General features: G+C 38.3%; 1 long non-coding RNA gene across 1 annotated transcript in view; it reads left to right on the top strand.

The window, feature by feature from the left end:
- Positions 1 to 18,324, top strand: part of LOC144378381 (uncharacterized) — a 181,771-nt gene that overhangs the window by 126,379 nt on the left and 37,068 nt on the right. The window lies entirely within an intron of this gene.

Here is an 18,324-nt window from a genome sequence, read left to right as displayed (position 1 = left end):
TTGTAAAAGGGTGCAGTTGCTAAGGAGTACAAAATGGATGTTCCTTAACCAATTAAAAACGATATAGCAATTGCATTACTGGATGTTTATCTAAAAGAATGGGAAAGAGGGTCTCAAAGATACTTGGGCCCCCATGTTCAGAGCAGCACTATTCACAATAGTGAGCTAGTAGAAGCAACCCAAATGTCCACTGATGGATGAATGGATAAACAAAATGTGGCATGCACATACAATGGACTCTTACATAATCCTAAAAAGGAAGAAAATCCTGTCACATGCTGAACACATATGAACCTGAGGGTGTTAGGTGAAATAGTCTAGTCAAAAAAGACATTCCACTTATATGGGGTCCAAATATTTGGAACAGAAGGTAGAATGGAGGTTACCAGGGACTTGGTTGCAGAGCAATTGTTTAATGGGCTTAGAGTTTCAGGTGTGCAAGATTTAAATGTTCTGGAGACCCATGACACAACAATATAAATATATTTAATGTGACTGAACTGTACACATAAAAATTAATTAGATGATAAAATTTGTTATATATTTTTTTAAAAAAACACCCACAATTAGTAATTAAAATAAATCTTTTAAAGATCCAACAAGTATGAGTTGAGTGCTTTTCAAAGCAGGTGCCACAACCTGAGAGGAGGTGACTTCAGTTGAATAAAGGCCAGAGGGATCAGAGAGGTCCATTTAGGAGGAGCCACTGAGATTTTAAAATTGGGAGAAAGAGAAGATTCAATTTGTGTTTTGACAAGATCAGCCTGGTTGCAGGGTGAAGTGGACTATGCAAAGACACGCATGTGAAGGAGAAATTGGGGGGGGTAAACACATGGGTGATACCTATTTTCTCCTTAAAAATTCTTGTTATTGCCTTCTCTGACCCATAAAGGGAGTGGCCAGCAAACCCACACAATTAGAAATTTGTGACAGAAAAGAGAGTCTTGTTTAATCCCTCTCTATACCTTTCTCAGACCGGCCTCATTCCTCCTATCTAAGTTCTGTTCAAGGTTGACTGTCTACTGTGCTGCCACCTAGTGGTCACTCCCAAGCTGTCCGCTGAATTTAAGTTTTAAGACAAAATTTTGTTTCATGTCAAATTACCATAACACAATTTAGGAATATTATTGAAATTATTCGGGTCAATAACCTTAAAATATATCTCTTAGTTACTAGACTCGATTGAAAGCAGTTAGAGAATGAACCTTGTGACCTCTTTACATTTCTTCCATTTCTCCTTTGTGAGGTTTAAATTGAAAACAAAAAGAAAAAAAAAAACTTTTTGAAATTCTAGAAATTTTATATTATGCAAATGGAATAATTCACAATGAACATTCTTTTGTTTCATGTTTTTAATAAAATTTAACATTTAGTTGTGGTGAAGACACACTGGAGATTTTGTAAAAGGGTGATGATGATTTTTGGACATAGATCGAGATCAACGTTTTTAAGTTGGCAAATTCAATGTTTTCTTTGACACTTTAATCATTTTAACAAGAACTGTCTCAAAGTAAATTAGTAGATTCTCATCTGTATGTTGAGATTTCAAAAAAATAATATTTTCATGAAAGAAAATCTGTGGTGCTTACTAATTAATAAATTTTTAATAAATAACATGAGAAATAATGTTTTTTTCCATAATTTAGAATGATTTTATGATTAAAGGAAAATGTTATTTTTTTTCAATAAAAATAGACCATACATATCAAATCAATGTAAATTTCAAATCTAAACATATACATCTTTTTTGATTCTTTCTTTTTCCTGTTTATCCATTATAAATTCTTTGTAGCAAATGCTTTAAAAATTCCATAATTATATATATTTTTAATTTCCCATATGATACCACAATTTGTCAATTAATCCCTGTTTTAGGAAAGACAGAGGCTCTGGACTCAGGCTTCCTGCTTTGGATTCTGACAGGATCTTTCTAGGCACATATTCCATGAACCAGTGAGTTTAGTGGTCTTCATCTATAAGATGGGGTAAAATCCCTCCCTGCCTCAGAGTGGTTTTGAAGATTGAAAAAATGATGTAGACAGGGCATCTGACATAGTTAGTGCTCAGTAACTAAGAAATGATCAAGCTAGTGATATTACTACAAATGAAGGGGATCTTTTTAGTTTGACACCATCCATTTATTGATTCTTGATTTTACTTCTTGTGCTTTAGGAGTCTTATTGAGGAAGTTGGTTCCTAAGCTGACATGGTAGAGAGTTGGGCCTACTTTTTCTTCTAGTCAGTAGAGTCTCTGATCTAATGTCTAAGTCCTTGATCCACTTTGAATTTTGTGCTGGGTGAGAGATAGAATATAAGAATTTTCAGCTTTCCCAGTACCATTTATTGAAGAGGTTATCTTTTTCTCCAATGTATGTTTAGGGTGAAAATCTTCTTCACGGCAAAGGAAACAATCAAGAACATGAACAGAGAGCCTACAGAATGGGAGAAAATCTTTACCACATGTACGTCAGATAGAGCATTAATCTCCAGGATATAGAAAGAACTCAAAAAATTTAACACCAAAAAACCCACAAATAACCTAATAAATAAGTGGGCTAAGGAACTAAACAGACACTTCACAGAAAAACAAATATGAATGATCAAAAACATGTGAAAAAATGTTCAACATCTCTAGCAATTAGAGAAATTCAAAATAAAACTACACTGAGATTCATCTCACACCAATCAGAATAGCAACTATCAAGAATAGAGGCAACAATAAATGTTGGAGAGGATGTGGAGAAAGAGGTTCACTCAAACATTATTGCTAGGATTGCAAATTGGTGCGACCACTCTGGAAAGCACTATGGAGATTCCTTAGAAAACTTGGAGTGGAACCACCATTTGATCCCGTTATCCCACTCAGTTTATACCCAAAGGATTTAAAATCAACATACTACAGTGATACAGCCACTTCAATCTTTACAGCAGCTCAACTCATGATAGCCAAGCTATGGAACCAACCTAGGTGCCCTACAGCAGATGAATGGATAAAAAAAATGTGGTATATATACACAATGAATATTACTCAACCATAAAGAAGAATGAAATTATGGCATTTGCCATTAAATGGATGAAACTGGAGAATACCATACTATGTGAAATAAGCCAGTCCCCAAAAATCAAAGGTGAAATGTTCTCTCTGATATGTGGATGCTAACCCACAACAAAAGAGGGAAAGATTAGAAGTTCATTGGACTATACAAAGGGGAATAAAAGGAAGGGAGGGGGGAATGGTAATAAGAAAGACAATAGAATGAATTTGACATAACTTTCCTATCCTCATATAAAAACACATTACCAATGTAACTCCACATCACATACAAACACTATAACGGGATCCTAATTGGATCAAGTTATGCTTATTCTATATATGTGTAATATTTCAAAATATACTATACAGTCATGTAAAGAAATTAAAAAATGAGAGAGATTATGCATTTTAGGGGAAATTTTTTGTCTTGATCACAGTCTTACCACAGAACCATGGGTAGTACATCCACATTGACCCTGAAGCAAAAAACTCAGTTAAGGTGTGTTCAGAGTCCTGGTCCACAGAAACTATTAGATAATAAAGGTATGTGATGTTTTGGAACAACAACAACAACAAATGATGGGAGTCTGCTGATGAAATAGGTCCATACTTATCAAAGCATCTCCAACCAGATCAGTGGTGAGATTTCTTTAAAGGCATGTGTGTGTGTGTGTGTGTGTGTGTGTGTGTGTGTGTGTGTGTGTGTGTGTGTTTTGAATGACTGGTATCTATTTCTGGCAATTTTTTTTATATTTAATTTTTAGTTGTAGTTGGAAACACATTCCTTTATTTATTTATATGTGGTGCTGAGGATCGAACCCAGGGCCTCACACGCACGTGATAGGCGAACACTCTACCACTGAGCCACAACCCCAGCCCCTAGCAATTTTTATTCAGTTGTTATTTTGAAGAAATTGTTATCACATGCAAATGTCACAGTCTTTTCTTTTTAGGATATTGATCCTGCACAGAGTATTCAGAAGAGATACAAGAAAATGAGCTTGACCTAGAACATGACCTGTTATACTGTAACATTTTAATTAAAATAATTTGCATAAGATTTATGCAAATATTACATATTTAAAGTTCATTCTTTCTGCATGATCTTTAAAACTACTGTTTGTACATCAATGCCTGCTAAGTAAAGTTTTAATAACTCTTGAATCAGCATTTTTTGGTTAAAATTAAAAGTTATTTTAACAATCAAGCCTTCTAAATACCATGTAAGATTTTTTTTTATACTATGGTCCATCATCCTTCTATTTATCTGGGGAAACAGGACAAATAAGCAAGAATACATATAGCACAAATTAATCACAAAATCAGAGGGATGCAGAAAACAGCTCAGAGTCAGGAGTAGAGAGTGAAGAAGTTGTCTCTGGAATGCTCCTGAAGGTATAGATTGGTGAAGTGCTGGACTGTTAGAGAGACTCTCACAGACTGTGCTCAGTAGAGCACCTAGGCTCAGGCTGTTCAGAAATGGCTTGATGGATGAAGAAGGTGGAACTTTGGCTGGACCCTGAGAAACAGGGCAGAGGTGTCAAGGTATCCAAGCAGGGGAGATTGATTGGGCAGAAATGCAGGACTCAAAATATATATGGTGTGGTCTAGCTGAAGAAAGAGGGTCCAATTTATGGAAACACAGCTGCTAGACATCACAAGCCTCAGATTCAAGTGTTCTGACTCAAATCTGGTGTTCCTGAGATCAAGGATGCACTGCTTAGGTACAGCTCCTGTGTTCCATTCCCTTATCAACACACTTTTTTTTTCAGTTTATTATGAAGTAGAAACCATTCCAGATACCAGGGAACATGACATAGCCCTGACCTCACTGAGCTTAGTGGGTGACAGTTGTATGAACATGCTATTGCAGGACAATGTGATAAATGACACTTTGGCAATAGAGCAGAGTTCTTAGAAAAAAAGTTTTTTCATTTATCTGGACCCAGGTTCTTTCTGTGTAAAATTGAGTGAGTTGCTTGACCTTGTAAGACTCGGGTTTCTCATCTATAAAAATACAGATACTAACAAAACCTATTTTTTTTTTGGATTGTAATAGGATTTGTCTGATGATGCCAGCCGTATTCTTAGCATAATCTTGACTTATGATATGGAGGGTCCTTAATAAATATTAGTTATTGGAGGAAAAACAGAGCTATGGAGTCTGTGGGAAACAGTCCAATTATGGGCAAGCCTAAGAAGATGTAATGGAAGATGTGATCTAGGAAAGAACCAAAAAAGTTAGCTTTGTAAAGAAAGGGCCAGGGAGACTGGGAGAGTGGGAATAGTTCAGAGAGGAGGAGTTCTAGAGGTAAGAGATCAAAAGGCATGTTGAGGGTACTAAAAATAATGGATAAATGAACATAAATTAGAGGGGTGCAGAGAGATAGAGAGACTAACTTTGATTATGCAGGACTGTAATATCTTAAGAGAGTGCTTTTTTTTTGGGGGGGGTGGAGGGTACTGGGGATTAAACCCAGGGGCATGTGACCACTGAGTCACACTCTCAGCCCTACTTTGTGTTTTGTTTAGAGACAGGGTCTCACTGAGTTGCTTTTGCTGAGGCTGGCTTTGAACTCACAATCCTTCTTCCTCAGCTTCCCAAGCCACTGGGATTACAGGTGTGCACCACTATGCCTGGCTCTGTTAAGAGTTCTTGCACCCTGCCAAGTGCATGTCTGCCTCATGGACATTAGGTTGACATTCTTTCCATCTGGAATGGTATTCCTCCAGTTACCCACATGCCTCTCTTCCTTCTTTTGGGCCTTTGCTTAAATGTCTCCATATCAGGGAGGTCTTTCTTGACCACCCTGTGTGAAATAGGGTTTAGGCAGTACAGGGCTGTAGTAATCTACAGGTTCAGGAACCAGACTGCCTTGACTTGCAAGTTACTGAATCTCCTTGTGCTTCAGTTTTCTCATGTGTAAAATGAGAATAATGATAGTATTAATGCCCAGGAATGTTTTAAGGACCTAATGAATTGATAGATGAATATCCCTAGGAAGACTACTTGGCCCATAGTAAGAACTCAGTAGGTATCTGCTGCTGTTATCATTTCTTTTAAATTTATAAAGAATAATTGAGGTCTGCAGTAGAAGCTATTACATAACTTTGGTCTGCTGACTGCTTTGGGCAAGATGCTGGGACTTAAATTTCTAGGAGAGGTGGTTTCTGTGTTATTGTCTTTTTGTTTTGTAATTAAGAAACATGTCAAGCACATCAAAATGTATAAAAAAGCATATGATGAATACCTGTACACCCATCTCCCAGCCTAAGAACCAGATATTACAAACACAGTGGAAGCATCCTCAAGTGTTTTGTTTCTGATTTTTTTTTTTATTATTGTCCATGACAACTTTTTTCACATGAGCCACTTGGAAACCACTTCCGTGGGGTGTTGACAGGTGTTATGTGGAGAATGGTGTAGAGGACTAGGTTCAAATTAGTTTGGGAAATACTGAGTTTTAAAAAGTACAATACAGTTATTTTCTGCAGGATTATTCACAGTCTCCCAAGCTGAACTCAAGAACCCCCCCTTTCCCCTTTTTTATGCCATGTTTTTGGGGACTTCATGCAAAACGTTTTTGGAAGCACTAATCTATGTTATATTACTGCATTAAATCCAAAGAATATCAGTAACCTGGTAATTTTCACATTGTTCAAAAGGTTGGATTAACTTCAAACATGAGTTAAAAAAAATAGGGATTAATAATCTTAGTGCCAAGATGATCTGCGCCAAATGGGCATTTCAACTTTAATAATCATGGAGACTCTAAGGCCTGATTATTTACATTCTGATTTTCTTTGTAATCTTGCCATATTATCCCATCCATGCTTTTTCCTGATCTTGACATTTATTTATTTTTGGTTGTCATTGTAGTCTATGTATTATTATAATCTTTCTCAAATTCCTGGAGGAACAGGCAGGAATAAATTCATTAAACTAAAACAAACTACATCTAACCGTCTTTACCCTAAAAATGCTAAATTCAACAACACTGACTTAGTGACTATTGAACATTTCTTTTGGTTCTTTCCAAATTTAACATTGATTAATACTGAGATTAGGCCTTTAGGATTGACGCAAGCCAGAAATTGGACTATGGCCATGTCATACTTATAAATTCAGTCATTTCAAGGTTATGTTGTGGTGGAAGTCTGGGTCAGTGATGATCTGATGGATTGGAAGATGGGTGGGAAAAAAAAAAACTTCTTGGAGCAGTTGGTCCTTGAGCTGTGATTTAAAGAGGAGAAAGTTGTGGTTTGGTTATTGTTCCATAGATACGGAAAAAATGGAGCATCGGCTCACAGCCAGGAGAGGAAGAACCAGTGGAAGCAACCACAGGACAATAAATTCAGTTGGCCTGGAGGGTGAAGGCTAGGTTAGAGTAGGAGATGAAAACAGTGAGTGAGGGCGGGTCAGGCTGGGAGAAGCCTCTGAAAGAAATACGGGGAAATTTGTGTTTGGCTCAAAGTGTAATAGGAAATCAACGTAGGTCATTAGAGGATATGGTCAAAATGATGAGCAAGGGAAACAAAAAGAGAAAAAGAAGTGACTTTGGAAACTGTAGCCCTCCAGCATAATTTATGCACCAGTAAATATGATACAATCTCTTTGAAAACGAGTAAATTGTGTTTGTTGAATGGCCGAGACATGATCTGGTGACTGAACAAATAATTATATTGCTGGGGGGAGGCAACTCAGCTTACACCATTAATAATAAGTGCCCATAATCAGAAGGGTGGTTTGGGAAAGTCACGAAAAATAATAATTATTACATATATACTTGGACACACAGTATGCACATATACACGATGACATGGAAACAATGTCAGGCACTGCTCTGATGAAACCGCAGTGAAGGCACCGGGCACATAAAGCTTTTGCCTTTAGGGAGGTTAAAATCTAGAGAAAACACTTTCATACCTGCTCCACCAATACCTGGTCAGTATTCTGTGTTTCTTACTAAACACAGAATACTGACCAGGACACATGCTGTTAGTGGAATAAGAGATACAGTTCTCATAACGCTTACTGTCTATTAGGACATACAGAAGTGGTCAGGCAATTAACATACAGCGTAAAAAGAGTATCTGGAGGGAAAATACAAAGAATCAGAACTGCACTGAAGGGATGGACTAAAGATGCAAGTACTTGAGGGAACTGTGAGCATGAGTTATTTTGATAATCGTCTTGGAGTGGGCTAGGCAAGACCTCCAAGTGTCATGCCTGAATGGTACAATGAATCACTAAGTTGCTTTATAAAGAGGCTGAGGCTGGGTATCTTCAGGACATTTCTTTAGCAGAACTGAGAATGCAAATCTCCTTCCAGAGGGTGAACTGATCAGAAAGGAAGCTAATCCTGGCTGCCTCAAGAGTTTTCCCTTTCTACTCCTCTCCCACATAGCATATGCTTCTCCTCTATATAAATATTTAAAAATTCCTGATTTGAAGAGGCATCCATTGTTGGCGTGTATTTCTTGATCTTGATTCCATTCTGCAATGCGGGATGTGGGCATGAAAGTGGGGCACCTCACCTGTGTTGTTGGAATGGAGAGAAGGGTGCACGGTACCTGAGACTGTAGTAGTCCAGAATAATAAGAAAGTACTGTGATTCCAGGAGTCAGGTGCCAGAGGAAGCTTCAAAATCTATGCCATGACGAGTGACCCCAGAGGAGACTCCCAATGCGCTAGCCCTGTCCTCACATAAGGGAGTGGTGAGTATCCTTCTTTGTCCTGCTCATCTCTGTGGCCTTAGGATGATCTGTTACTGTAGCCCAGCTGCTGAGGGACATTCTCTGGAATAGAGTGCCACTGGGAAGAATGGAAAGTTGGAAGTCAGAAGCCATTCTTGTTATTTGCAGCCCTTTAGATCCAAGTAACAAAACCTAACCAAACTAGTTGCTGAAAAAGGAGATTTCTCTTTCCCCTTAAGAATGGGTGTGAAATGGACTAAATATATTTGTCTCCCAAAATTCATATGTTGAAATCCTAATCCTAATGTGATGGTATTTGGAGGTGAGGCCTTTGGGAAATAATCAGGTCATGAGGGTGAAGATTTTGTGGGTGAACTTGATGCCCTTCTAAGAAGAGGTCACAGAGCGAGCAGGTACTCCTTCCACCATGAGAAGATACAAGCTGATGTGCGCTCTGCAGCCTGGATGAGAGTCCCCGCCAGAACCCAGCAGTGCCTGATCTTGTATTCTCCACTGTCCAGACCATGAGAAATAAATGTTTATTATTGAAGCCGCTTAGTCTGGGACAGTTTGGTACATTAGCCAGACTGACTGATATAGGGTAGATTTAGGGCATAAACAAAAGGTGTCAGGGTTATCTATTTTCATCTGTCTCTGCTTTTCTTTATAATTTGGCTGTTTTCCCTCCAATCATAGCTCTTTCATGCAGCTGGGGAGAAGATTAATATGAAAAATGTAGTCATTTTTCTTAGATTCTAAGATTGTGAAGGAAACAGGGAAAGTAAGCAAGAACATCATTTCCCTTGAGATCAACAGAGAAGTCCTGGGGGAAGGAGTGCCCTTTTCAGTCATGTGCTCATTCTTCAGCTAATCACTGTGGTCAGGGGTAAAAGATTTTTCTGATCAAGTTTTGGTCATTTCCCACTTAGTAGACTGAAAGATATTGTTAACCCTCCTGCCCTTGAAAAATATGGAATAGAGAAAGGGCGGATCCGTCATAGGAAAGTACTAATTAATGTAACATCATGATTCTCATATATATATATATATATATATATATATATATATAAAAATATAATTGAACATGTTAAATATTTATCTTAATCAATGAGGAAACCAAATATTATAACCTGTCCCCCCAAACCAAAATCTGATTGTAATATTGAAATGAATATGCAAATAGGACAAAATTACTTTTTCCACAGTGGGAGGAAGAGAAGTCAATTAAACTTTTACCAAATAGGAAATAATATAAGCAAGAATTATTTTGCATTGCTATCAGCTACCTACAAGTCACAGAGTTGTAAAATAGCACCAAAAGTGTCAGAATCTGATACTACACAGGGGTTTCCTCTAGAGCCTAGTTGTATAGTTTTCAACTAGAAGCATAAATATTTTGCCTACAGGAGGCAGACAGATATCATGTGTTCACTAAACAAGGGAAGTAGTATTTGAAGGAGAACTATTTTTTCTCTCTCTTTCTCTCTCTCCATTTTTCAAACTCAAGCTAGTAACATTTTTTAATTTGTTTTAATTAGTTATACATGACAGTAGAATGTATTTATGCACTTTGATATACCATACATACACGGGATTCTCTTCTAATTCCAGGTGCTACCAGCAGAAAACTTACCTAAATTGGGGGGCAATAGGTAATCTATTGCGGTCTATGCCTCAGTTGTCCTTCATGTGTCCTCTGGGTCTAACACAGCAGAGATGTTTACTAAGTGTATGAGATGACTATTGCACAGGGCACCTGCTGTGTGGACTACCTCTTGAAAAATAGAAAATCATTTCCACCTTTAGGGTGCTCATATAAACTCAAGCCCTTTCTGGAGCTCATAGTGCTCAGCTACAGAAAACTGTATAATTTTATTGCTGAGCTATTTGTTGCCTGTAGATAAACATTAGAGCTTGAATACTTAGATTTATATTATGGATTGCCCAAAGTTAATTTTGCTTTTATATAGATACTATTTCTGTGACAGTTGTCCACAGTCATGCTGACACACAGGAGAGGTTATTATTATTGTTGCCATTAAAATTGCAGTGAACTACACTGTATCTACAGTAAAAAAGCAATAAAGCGTAAACAATGATAGAAATGGGGTGTGTTACTAGGTATAGTCTATTAAGTGCAAATAAATGAAATTTCCAATTTGGGGGCGGACACCAGGAATTGAACTCAGGGGCAACTTGACCACTGAGCCACATCCCCAACCTATTTGTATTTTATTTAGAGACAGGGTCTCACTGAGGTGCGATTTTGCTGAGGTTAACTTTGAACTTGCAATCCTCCTGCCTCAGCCTCCCAAGCTGCTGGGATGACAGGCGTGTGCCATCACGCCCAGCTGGAATTCTTGTGAGTAAGGTATTTTCAGGGGATGTGATCCTTCCCAAATAATGAGATGTGTATTTATGAGACAGTAGACTGGGCCAATTCTCAAAGGAAAACCTCAACTCGAGAGAAAATCATGGCTAAAAATGTATAAGGAATAAGATAAAATAAGCAGTTGTAGATTCAGTACACCATCTAGAAAGATCAAGTATTATGTGAATTGAAGGCCCAACCTCCTGGGAAAAGCAAGACTGCCTGAAGTTTCACATAATCTGTTTTAACATTCACTTTTCATCCTAATTGCCTGTTGTGTGTGACTCTGGGAGAATGTCAGACAACACAGTAGTTACCCACAGGAGCAGAGGGAATTTAATATGCCTACAGGCTCAGGGCAGCCATCATTGCTTGGGTGGGTGATTGTGATTCTTAGAAGATGTGAGACAAGGATTCTGTAATGAGAACTAATCAATTTTAGGACCCAGTCTTTTATCATACTGCAAGGTAAAAATACCCACCTCCCCTTACTCAGTGAGTAAGTTCATTGAGCCATTATCCTAAGACTTGTGTTTTCCTTTAGGCAGTAAAATATATATTAGCTGTCAGTCGTTTTAGAGATTCACATAGTGTGAAATGGAAACAGTTTTGAATATAGGGCAAGACACTTTACAATTAGATTGAAAGCTATAAAAATGGAAGAATGTAGAATTGATTTTAAAGGCAGAGAGTTTCAGACTCAAAGAGAGAGATCTAGGGAGACTTTAAGCAGCCCTATCACAGGGTGCTTTCAAAACCAAGTCAAAGGGACTGGGTTTGTAGCTCGGTGGTAAAGGATGTATGCAGACCCGGGGTTTCAATCCCCAGTACCACAAAACAACAACAAACCCAAGTCCAGTCAGTACCTCCATGCCGGTGTGTTGTCTTCACCTTCCCCCAAGGTTGATTTGCAAAGCCAAACCGACAAAGTGGAAACCCAAGTCAGGCCTGGCAGTTCTCTCCACAGCGCCCTCCCCTGGCAAAAGGCGTTCTTTCCCCTTAACTGAAGTTGATCTCAATGGATACGTTTTGTTCTCTCTTTTTCCATGTAATTTCAAAATAACTAGCATGAAACAACAAATCCCACCATGGTGCACAACTGCCATGCACCAATTAAACATTATGAAAAAAAAAAAAAGAAAGAAAGAAAATAACTAAGTCACGCAAAGTCAATCCACAGATGAAAACCCATTGAAGTGAAACGCTGTCGGCTCAGCCATCTTTTGCCCTTGTGTGGGCAGTGCATCACTGAGCACGGGCAGGACGCATGCATATTATTTAGCTGGAAGAGGAATGAGCTGCTAAAATCATTTCTGACTGCTAAATGAGGGAGTAAAACTGCTCTGCAATGTGCCAAGTGTTTGCATAGAAAATCAGCATACCCCAGGGGAGGGGGCAGGGAGAGTAGGACTTGGAAAAACTGAATAGTGGAGTTTTGGAGCAGGTTGAGAGGTAACAGGAGGGGAAAGATTTCATCTCTGAGGTGGTCCCATTTTAAATATGTTTTAGCCTTCTTACAGAAAGTGGCTCTCTGTATACGTTTACACACTGCCTGCCAGCCCCGCTCCCCTGCCCGCCTCTGCCACCTCCTTCAAGGCAACAGCTGCTCATTCATGGGACTCTGCAAACACCTGGGCTTCGAGGCTGTGTGTGTGTGTGTGTGTGTGTGTGTGTGTGTGTGTGTGTGTGTGAGAGAGAGAGAGAGAGAGAGAGAGAGAGAGAGAGAGAGAGAGAGAGAGCACATTTTTATGAGCTTGTGGAGTCTGAGGCTATACCCAGACTTAGAAGGTGCTATGAAGGATGGGAGTGGTAAATGATACCTCACAGGGAAGCAGAAGAGTGAAATAAAAGAGGATTCTCAGACTTGTGATTTCCTCAAATTTTCTGAAAGCAAGACAGAAATAGTCTTGTCTAAAAAGATGTTTGTCCTGAACCAAGCTTCATGGTGATGTTTGTAAGCTAAGGCCACAGTACAGATTCTGGAGTCAGGTGGAGCTTGCTCTGAACCCCATTTCAGCTCCTTACAGACTGTGTGATATGGGGCAGGTTGTCTACTCTGACTAAGGCAAACTTGGATCATCTGCAAAATAGAGGTGAAAGCTATTCCAACTGCCAGAGGATGCTTGGGGGGATTAAGTGAGATAGAATATAAATTAAGTGAGTATAACATGTGCGTAATGGGTTCATAGAAAGCAGTAAATATTGGCTTCATGATTTGCTGACTTGCTAAGTATTCTTTCTGGCACAATGATGTTATAAAACATTATAAAATATTTTTCAGTTTGGAGGAAGGTGACAATTAAGAACCTCTTACGTGGGATGGGGATGTGGCTCAAGCGGTAACGTGCTCCCCTGGCATGCATGGGGTGCTGGGTTCGATCCTCAGCAACACATTAAAAAAATAAAATAACAATGTTGTGTCCACCGAAAACTACAATATAAATATTAAAAAAAAGAAACTCTTACATGGCACTGGGAATTGAACCCAGGGGTGCTCTGTCACTGAGCTACCTCCCCAGCCCTTTTACTTTTTTATTTTGAGACAGGGTCTTGCTTAGTTGCTCAGGCTGACCTTGAATTTTTAATGCTCCCACCTCAGTGCTCAAGTGAATAGGATTACAGGTGTGTGCCATCACACTGGGTCTATGTCATTTTAGAAGAATAAATTCTTCCTAGGAAATCTGCCTGTTAGGCATGGTGGCTACTCAGGAGGCTGAGGTGGGAGGATTATAAGTTCAAGACCAGCAGGGCAAGATTTTATCTCAAAGTTTTTGACAAAGGGCTGAAGATGTAACTCAGTGGTAGCATTCTTGTCTAGCATGTGCCAGGCCCAGAGTTCAATCCCTGGTACTACTAACAAACAAACAAACAAAATCCACCTCCAACAACAACAACAACAACAACAACAACAAAACAAGAAAGAAATCCTGCTTGCTTCTCCTTTTTTTTTTTTCACTTACAAATAGCAATGATACAACCTTTCAACATATTATTTTGTATTCTACATTGACTCAAGGGTTCTACTGAAACTCATAATGAATAAAAAAAAGAGTAATGTAAACATAGAATTATTAAATCCAGTGCGGCATAGTTTGTTATTGATTTGCATTTATTTTGTAGAACATAGAACTCAACAGAGCCACTTCCCAGCAGTTTTTCAATGACAACCCAATGAACTGTGACCATCAATTACCTTACTCAAATGGAAGATGGATAGACTATTTTTCTTTTCGGACCTCAAAGCAATGTATATTTGGCAGGGAATAGAAGTCACCCTTAAAACAATCCATTTTTCAGGGGCAACACATTTTGTATTAATTCCAATTTGTAAATGTCTTCCAGTTCGAAGGAAAATGTAAGGAAAGTCTTTGGGAGATGTTTTGAAGTTTGATTAAAATTCAATTTGAAAACATATCCCTTATGCATTGCGCTTGTAAACACGGGCATGTCAGAAACTTACACAGAGATGTGAATGTTCTCATCCTGATCTTGGGTAGCTCTGGTTGGGAACTGTGTACATTAATCTTCTGTCAAAATAGCAGTGTGCCTCTTTTGCACAACTGGGCCCTGTGGGTAACTTCTGTGCTGTGCATTCATAGGAAGAAAACCTGATATTTTAAATTCTCCTCCCTTCCTCTCGGAGGTTGATGTATACTCAACACAAACCCTTGCTTCTTGTACTTATAGGGCTGGAAAAGTTCCTGTTAAACTAGAGGATGAAAAACAAAGGGCACTCTGGTGAAGAGCTGATAGCTTGGAGCGGTTGCTCTCTAAGCTTCCTGTTATTGGAATAAGAGAAGGCTATGACATAGGAGTCTGAAAATACCCCAAACTCTGACTCATCTCCGACCTCCAGCAGAGGTTTCCTTTAGCTGTGCTTTTCAGTCAGTTGATCCAGAAACTGAAAAAACTTGAAAAATCTGTTTAATAAAGAATTGATTGAGCACCTGTTATACACTAGTGCTGTTCTCTGCTGTTGGATGGTACATACTGATTTAGACAAGGTTCCTGCCTTTAAGAAGTCCTCAAGATGATTGGGGATGCAACACCCATGACTTGGAAGCAATATACTTCTTTTAAGAAGTTAACCCCAGAACTTGGTAATTCCCTGAAATAATCCCTTAGTCTTGGGAATCACAGTCAGTGTTTTCAAACTGCCTCTGGAGGTTCAGTAGAGTCTTCAGGAGTCACCATATGGCAGCGTTGAGCTAACTATACAATAGTATCTTTCATAATAATCTTGTACTTTATACCTTCTGGGTTATTAATGAAGGGAAGTGGCAAATATTTGTGCTTGGAATGTCTTTTTCCCTTTTAAAAAAAATAAGGAATGATAGCTCTGCTAGAAACACTCCTGCTTAGTGCTCTCAGTAAAAGTCCACACTGGGGCTGGGGATATAGCTCAATTGGTAGAGCGCTTGCTACATACGCACAAGGCCCTGGTTTTAACCCCTGGCACAAAAACAAAATAAAACAAAATCAAAACAAACAAACAAAACAGTCCACACTGTTTACAGAAGATAAACACCCTGTGGACATTGTTTCTGTCCACCGCTGGCTCTATTTTTTCATGGACTTTATGGCCAAAGGGAAAAAGTATCAGGAAACTATAAGATACTTTAGAGTTACTCTAGATTATACCACAGTTAATATCCTGTGATGGTGTGTTAAGCATTTTTACATGAGGCCATACCTTGAATGCTATAAATATGGATGGGCACTTAAACCATATTTCAGTGTTTATTTAATGAATTGAAGATGTGATAAAATTGAAGTAAAACTTGATTTTATTCTTCCTGTTGGATCCATTATGTAGCATATGAGAGGGAGCATTTTGAATTTTATAAACACGCACTCCTTTTGTTATTGATACAGAAAGTTAAATAGCTGCCTTGCCCAACTGACACTCAGAATAAATAATAAAAAATTTGAAAAGAATTTTTATCCATCAAAGTGTATGGTTATGCTTTCTCCCCCCAAAACCTTCAATTTCTCCATATTTCTTAGATTGACACTGCCTGCAATGCAAACTAATTTTTGTAATAGGAAGGAAGATACCAATATTGACATGAAATATTTTCAGTACCAATAATAGCATTGATTTGATTCTCAGTGTAGCTCTGAGGCTGGGCATGGTGGCACACACCTGTAATTCCAGCAGCTCTGGAGGGCAAGGCAAGAGGATGGCAAGTTCAAAGCCAGCCTCAGCAATTTAGCAAGGCCCTGAGCAACTTAGTGAGACCCTGACAAAAAAAAAATAATAATAATAAAAATAATTAATTAAAAAGGGCTAGGGATGTGGCTCAGTGGTTAAGCACCTCTGGGTTCAGTCCCCAATACCAAAATCCAAATAAATAAACAAACAAAACAGCAACTTAATGTAGTTCTGAATGTGTTAGCTATGTCACAAGCGTGTGCTTTAAAAAGAAAATACAAAGGAAAGGAATACGGTTTTCCTACAGAAGTGTCTGTCTTTTGGAGATGGAGATGGCTCTACAACATCCACAAACAGATTAGGTGTCCAGTTAAATGTCAAATTTCTGTTTGAATAAAATTTAAGGAAGGCAATGGTTAGCAGAAAGAGTTTTATTTTATTTTTTTAATTCCAGAATGCTTTGACAAACTTGCCTTTATTTAAACTGCACTGCTTTATAAATATTATTTAAGTCAAGGATAAGCTATAGTCACTTAGATTGTAATTTGCTAAGAATGTGTTTACATTTCAACACTTTTTAAAAACTTTATTTATTTTAGGTATTTTTTTTCCCCATAGAAAATGACATTTTTCCCCAAAGGTTTTTTTTTTCCTTTCCCCATTTCAACTTCTCACTCCATTATCCTGTGATTTTATTCTTATCAGTGCTAGAGAACCAGGGTTTAACTGCAGGCATTATTGATATTAATAATGCTTTGTTAAGCATTAACAACTATAAACCCACATTCCCTCTTCCCCCTTTTTAGTATGGGCTACTTGTGAAGAAAAACATAAAGATGACTTGCATTTAAAGTAGAATCTGATACTTCTTTCCCTTAATTTCTAAGTATTTATCAAGCTAGTGTCTAGAAAACATCTTTCATGTGAACAACTTAGAAGGATTTGATGCAGTCTTACTTAAGATTCAGAGTTTCAGATTGAGTTTTGCGAAATGTGGTTATAACTGTTTTGTTTTTGCATTCATGGGGACCAAACCCATGAACTCATGCATGCTAGGTAAGTGCTCTACCACTAGGCTACACCCCCAACCCCCTGTTATATCTATTTTTAAGACACCTCAACTACCTTTTTACACAGGGTCAGTGTATCAAACTTAAACTTCTGAGTTTCCTTGGATGCAAAATCATCTCCAACAAAATCATGGGTGAAGCTCAGCACAAATTATTTTATTGGCCTATTAATACAGGTTTAAAATGCTAACCAAAAATGGTCAGATGGGTCTTCTTTTGGGGGCTATGGGGCTCAAGTGAAAATATTAGTAAGTTTAATCTTAGAATCCTCCTTTCAGAAACACAATCCTAATTACATCCCGCCTAAACTAATCTCTCCCTATGTGTTGCTTTTTTCTCTTTGCTTTCTAAAAATATATATGGAATTTTGCATAACATCACAGTTTTTTGTAGATAATATTTAGTGGTTTCATGTAGCTTACCATTAGAGTGAGAGAAAGTTTCAAAGGAGTCACATTTTATTTCTTGCACATCTGTTATGGTTTAGATATGAGGTGGCCCCCAAAAGCTCATGTGCGAGACAATACAAGAAGGTTTAGAGATGAAATGATAGAGTTTTGAGAGTGAATTAATCTCTAACTGAATGTGACTGTAGGCTGGTAGGGTGTGACTGGAGGTGGTGGTGCATTGGTTGTATATATTTGATGAGCTGAGCTTTTAGTATCTCTCATCTTCCTGGTGTGATTTTCTCCACCACACTCTTCTACCATGATGTTCTGTCTCACCTTGCGCCCTGAGGAATGGAGTTGTCCATCTATGGATGGATTCCTCTGAAACCATGAGCCCCCAAATAAACTTTTCCTCCGAAAATTGTTCTTGTCAGATCTTTTGATCACAGCAACAAAAAAGCTGACTGAAGCGGCACCCCCTCAAACATCTAATAGACATTGAATAAGATATTGGGCGTCCATAGAATACTCCATAGGTTTTTAAAATTCTGTTGTGTGTGTGTGTGTGTGTGTGTGTGTGTGTGTGTGTATGTGTGTGTGTGTGTGTC

The sequence above is a fragment of the Ictidomys tridecemlineatus genome, chromosome 6 (assembly GCF_052094955.1).
Source record: "Ictidomys tridecemlineatus isolate mIctTri1 chromosome 6, mIctTri1.hap1, whole genome shotgun sequence".
Taxonomy (NCBI): Eukaryota; Metazoa; Chordata; class Mammalia; order Rodentia; family Sciuridae; genus Ictidomys; species Ictidomys tridecemlineatus.
This window is presented reverse-complemented; position numbering and strand designations above follow the sequence as displayed.